Raw genomic sequence first — 5,810 nt, forward strand, 5'->3', positions numbered from 1 at the left:
AAGGGACAAAAAGGATAACAATTAAGTGGTATCAAAGAACTCTCTTTAACTCTCTTGGCAAAACATCTCACAATTAGGTAAAGATATATTTTCAACTAATTTTGAAAAGATTAAACTTACTTCTTTTTTTTTAATATTTAAAAATCACTTTCGGCTTTTATTTATATTTTTAAATATATTTTTTGTATAGAATTATTTTAAATAATCAAAAATATTTATAAAAGTAATTTTGAGTATATATATAATGATTTCGACTATTTTAATATTACTCCCAACTATGTTTTAAGTAGATTAATGTCTCACTAAGAATTTGTACTGCTCATGCTTAGGGATAAAAATTGTATAAAATATCCTAAGAAAGATATTGTGTAAGTTTATACTGTGGAAGGAAGATACTTTAAAGAGATGGGTATTCGCTAAAAGTTAATATGTCTAGATGATCAAAAGGTAAAAGAATTGTAGGGTAAGTTATCTATTTGGTCCCTTGCAATCATGGTAAGATGCCAACTTAGCCCTTAGATTTCAAAATCTAGATTCAAGTTGTAAACCTCGAACCCTATATTCCATATTTAAGTATGTTAAGTAAAATTAAGTATAAGTTAATAATATATTTGTAGGAAAAAGTTGAGGGTGGTTAAAGAAGGAGAAAATGTTCTAAGTATTGAGGATGATGACCTCGGGTAGCAAGGTGTGTGGGCACTTAATAAGAAAATTTTGGCTAAATGTGGAAGTCTTGCATTGAAGGTCTTGATGCATTGAAAGGTATGCGACAGCTATGTTTCAAGGAGGTTAGATGGGTGCATGATAGGTGTGAGGTATGGAGTAGGGGACTAAGTGTTGGCCGAAAGTGTGCCATGTGTTGGGCATGAGTTATGCGTAGGCCAAGCCTCATGAGAGGTTAGTTGGGAAAGGATGCGCGCGACAGAACAAGAAGGCCTTAAACATGTGGCTGACTATACGTTGGCTAGGCAAGGGCTGCAAGCAAGGAAAGCCAAGCGATGACCTTGGACAAGGCGATGGGTGCAAGACGCGTTGAGGCATACGTTGACCAAGTAGATGCGTGCGCGGGGTGTGCCTTGCATTGGTAAGATGATGATGAGCCATGCGTTGGTTTAAGGGGTGATCATAAGTTAACATCGACTTAGGTGAGCCAGCTGTCAAGGTTTGGAGAATTAAACCCACTTAGTGGGCGAGTTGGCAACCTAAGGATGAATTGTGGGCATGCAGTCTTTAGTATAAAAGAAAGCCCTATTTAAGAGCTCGATTTGAGCATTTTACTTGTGGTAGAAGAAATATTCTAGAGTCATTTGAAAGCTTAAAGAGTGTATTTGAAGCTTCTGGGCTGTCGGAAGAGAATTTTTAAGGAAACAAGGGAAATATGAAGTTTCCTCCAAGAAGGTCAGGCTCTCCATTGAATCTGGGCCAGTGGTGAAGATTGGAGTTTTTGGGACAAACCAAGAGGAGTTCAGCTCAAATTCTAAGATAAGCAAGTTAAGACATTTTAAAACAAATTTGTAGAAGGAAGTTTTCCAAGATAAGGCCTGAATTAAAAGTTATTCGAGATCAAAGATGAATTTGAAATGTTGGTTTGAATAAGCAGATAGCTGCAACCGTTGAGCAAATAGGCAACACAACCCAGGCAGGTTGTAGGTGCGCATGAGGAGTTGGTTGTGCGCAAGGCATGTGCTGGGCTGTGCGCGAGGGTGTGTTGAATGGCACAAAGGTGTACGGCTTGAGCTTGAGGTCGTGAACGCAAGGTTGCGATAAGTGGGCATTGGTGTCCGACTAGTTGAGCACCTAAGACATATGATGACGCGTGGGTAATGCTTGATGGCTGCATGGTTCACCCTTAGTATTTAAAGATTTTTCTAAGTGTTGAACACATAAGAAGGTATGCGTTGAACTAGAAAGAGATGTTTTAAGTTAAATGTTAAGCTTCTTTATGAGAGATAGTCTCACAAGGAGACCAATGGCAGTGACTAAATGATGCGTGTTGTTAATGCAATGAAATAATGGTGTAGAATGCGATGGTAGAATATGCATTGTGCATGCAAGTTTTCTTAGCAAGATCCAAGTATAAACCCTACTAAGTTGCCTAGTAAGCCCAGGGTCGAACACATGGACTAAGGAACAGTATGCGATGATAATTTTCGATTACTTTGCAATAACAAATAAATCAATGCGTTGGTTGATGTGTTGTTTAAAGTATACAGTTTATGCGGCAAAATTGAGAAAAGAGCTAATAATGCGAGAGATACAATGAGTATGCAGAAGAACAGGTTGAGAAGGTCTTTAGCTAGCATTTCCTGAGATTGTGTTCAATCTATGCGATCATGCTACACTTATGCGACAACAATTCATTTTCCAATGCAAATGCGATAGCTCCTAGTTTTAGGACGCATGTGATGTATGCGATGATGTCTATAAAGCTTATTCCTAAGTCTCTACTTCTTGCCTATGCGATGATGAAAGATGCACACAAGTACAAGGTGACTGCATACAATCATATCCTATCTTTAGGGTGCATGTGATGCATTAATAACAAACAAAACTTATTCCTAAGCTTCTATCTCTTGATTATGTGGTTCTAATCTGACTCTCCCGAGCCTAGATTCTAATCTGACTTTTCCAAGCCTAGATTCTATCATTAGACTACCCTCCTGAGTATCTCTAAAGGACGAATGACACATAGATAATACAGGATGATCGCATAAAGTGAAGATCCCAGGTTATGCTAGCTAAGTGCTTCTCAACCCATTCGATAGTTTTAGCTATTCATGCGTAATGTAAAGAGAGTAGACAGATATAAAGATGCAATTTCCATTTTATCAATAAGTTCAGAATACAAAATGATAATGGAAAATAAGGATAGAAAGTCTGGTAGCAATATCTTGCTTCCCAAGACTTTTACACTGAGTTATCTCTATTCTGCCCAAAAGATGTTCTTGTTTCCGCAAGAGTTGGCCCTCTCTCTGTTTTTTACTCTTCCTGGCACTCTTCCGAGTTAACAAGGATGATCTCTCGGTGTATTCTCCCTTCACTCGCTTCCGCCTTCTAAGTATAGAAAATTACAGACTACCGCTATCTATGGTGAAGAAAAACTATATATTCTGAGTCGTAGAACCGAGCTCCCAAACTCAGCTAACTTCTTTAACGAAGGTGGCCTTCGGTATTTATAGAGCTTCAGGGTGAAAAACTTTTTCTCTCGAATGATTGCACTGATGGGATGTCATTAATTCTCTGTCTGATGCGCTGAATAATTCACCGAAAAGTTGAGTGTACTTTCTACAATGTGTCATTAACGGCTTGTCAACTTAATTCGGAATCGACCATAATCAGCTTTCTGTCCCAACGTGATTTATTAATCTTTCACCTTGATGCGCCGGCTCTATGCAGCCACCTTCTTAAACAGATTTTCGCGAGCGCATATGATCGCATAGCCTTGCGATCGTAATCTCTTAATACGCTCGGACGCTAAATTCTTTGGATCGTAATTCCACCTTGCGCCAACGCATTTTTTTGCACAAAATACATAAGTTAGCTGTTTTTAATGCGATTGACGCATGCGATCATAATGTTATAAACTTAATGCTTTTGGACGCAATTTTATATATTTTTACTGTCGTGATCCTTCATTGTTTTATATCTTTGCGCTGTAATAACGTGCATTTCTGCTCGTTATCACTAAACATGTTATTCATGTCTATAGGGTTAACGCAAATAGTAAAGGATTATCAACCCTTGGAGGAACACCTAAGGCAGTGAGTGACAAAACTAAGAGTTTTCTAAATGTTTTAGTAACCTATGCTTCACTTAAAAGCTTAGACTCATGCTTGTTTACTATAAAAGATTGTTTAAGATAGTTTCCAAGAAAACTAAGTTTTTAAAGGGCTATTAATGCATGCTAGTTTAAAAGGAAGTTTATGGAAGCATGTTTTAAGCTTTTATGGGTTATATGATCACAAGCATGCATTTTAAGTTTATGTTTATATGATAAAGATGTTAAAGCTCATGTTTCATGTTATTATGCTTCCAAGTATACATGCTTTAATGATTAAGGTTTTATGATGTATATGTTTATGATGTATATGTTGAGCCGATATCGAAGGACTATGAGAAGGTATCTAGGTAGTAGTACCTAAGGTATGACAGTACTTAGTTATTACCACGTGCCGTAGGTAGAGTTGACGTTGGTAGTGATAAGGTTACTCCACACCAACCAAGGATGGACGTTGAGGGATTGAGCAAAAGGGTTATCTCAACTAAGGATACAGATGTTTAATGTTTTCTAGCCACTTCATGTTTTAAAGTTTTAAGTATGAGTTTGCTTGGCAGTTTTTAGTTTAAAGCATGATGTTTATGTTAACTGGTCACTCACTGGACTAGTAGCTCACTCCTTTTAAATGTTTTCCTCCTCCCTAGGTAGTGGTCATTTCCCCAAAAGTTAACTGCACTGTTGATTCACCACTCGAGGATTCTAGTTAAAGCTCAAGATAAAGAGAAGTTTTAGGTGTTTATATGTAAATGTCGGTACATATGTGTGTTCACGTTAGGGACTAGTGATAAATATTGGGACCCATTGAACTTTGTTTCTGTATATACGTTGTAATTATGTTGTTTATTGAACCCTGGGTGTTGTTGAAGTTGTTTTAGGTTCTTTAAGCATATTGAATGTTGAGTTTGTATTTCCCAGGTTTTTTAAGTAGGTTAAGGATGTCAGTTAGGCAGTAAGTACCACAAAGGGTTGGTGATAATCTGGGAGGGGGTGTGACATAATTCCCAAATAATGTTGATGAAATTGTTCAATTTAGTCTCTAACTTAATGGTTTCTTAAGTGACATTCGATAAAATTGAAATAATAAAAAGAGGAACCTCTCCGGATAGAATGCATATGGTTCGGAATGCCTCTTTGAGAACATCTGATAAAATTAGAACAACATATAGAAGATTAGCATGGCCTTTACGCAAGGATGACATGCAGTAATTCAGAAATTACATTTGAAAGTAATGTCTCCTAACAGGATGTTGTTTGTATTAGGATTTGTGTCCTAAAGTCTCATAATTACTTAGTTGATTAACTTAATTATTAAATATACAATATTAAGTTATCCATTAACTACTAAAAAACCAAGGTTCTTATAGTAATCTTGAACAATATATAGTTGACATTTAAGTGGATCATGTTTAAGTGATAACCTAAAGGGTCTATAGTATCACTGCAAGAAATCTGGGTTTTGATGTCGGTTGGAAAAATTAAAAACGGATGTAAAATGTCAGTTTCTTTTTTTTTAAAAAAAAAATCGGATCTTTAATATCGATTTTAAATTGACGTTGTAGGTGTACCTATAATATCAATTTAAAACCGACATTATAAGTGATTCTCTCTTTTAAATCCTAAACAAGTTTTTTAATCTTCATTTTTTGTTTCCCCCTTCCTTATTTTCATTTCCCTCTAAAATCTTGTTTCTCTCTTTCCTAAATAAAGAATAAAAAATAGTAAAAGAAAAAGAAAAAAAAATCAAATCCTTTTTTCCTTCTTCTGCACGTTGCACGACCCCCTCCCATCATTTTCTTATTCCGTCCAAGCCTTAAGTTGTTGCACACTTCATCTACCCAGCCAGTTGTTCGTCGAGTCGTATCTTTCGCCATTAGCGCCATTGACCAATGCCCACAGTGCTTCCTCGACCGCATGTTTGCTGGCCATGACCCTTGCTCTAACCCACGCACAAGTAGTTCCACATCGCCTGAGCTCTCAATCTCTCTTCTTCTCTCTCTCACTATCACCAATCTGCAGCCCCCAAGCTAGATCT

At 36.9% G+C, this 5,810-nt stretch overlaps 1 non-coding gene across 1 annotated transcript; it reads left to right on the forward strand.

The window, feature by feature from the left end:
- Positions 1-4,903: 4,903 nt before the first annotated feature.
- Positions 4,904-5,006, forward strand: LOC120089600. Its single transcript, XR_005485274.1, has one exon. It is a non-coding gene; the product is annotated as a U6 spliceosomal RNA (small nuclear RNA).
- The last annotated feature ends 804 nt before the right edge of the window (positions 5,007-5,810 follow it).

Source organism: Benincasa hispida, chromosome 10 (genome assembly GCF_009727055.1).
Source record: "Benincasa hispida cultivar B227 chromosome 10, ASM972705v1, whole genome shotgun sequence".
Taxonomy (NCBI): Eukaryota; Viridiplantae; Streptophyta; class Magnoliopsida; order Cucurbitales; family Cucurbitaceae; genus Benincasa; species Benincasa hispida.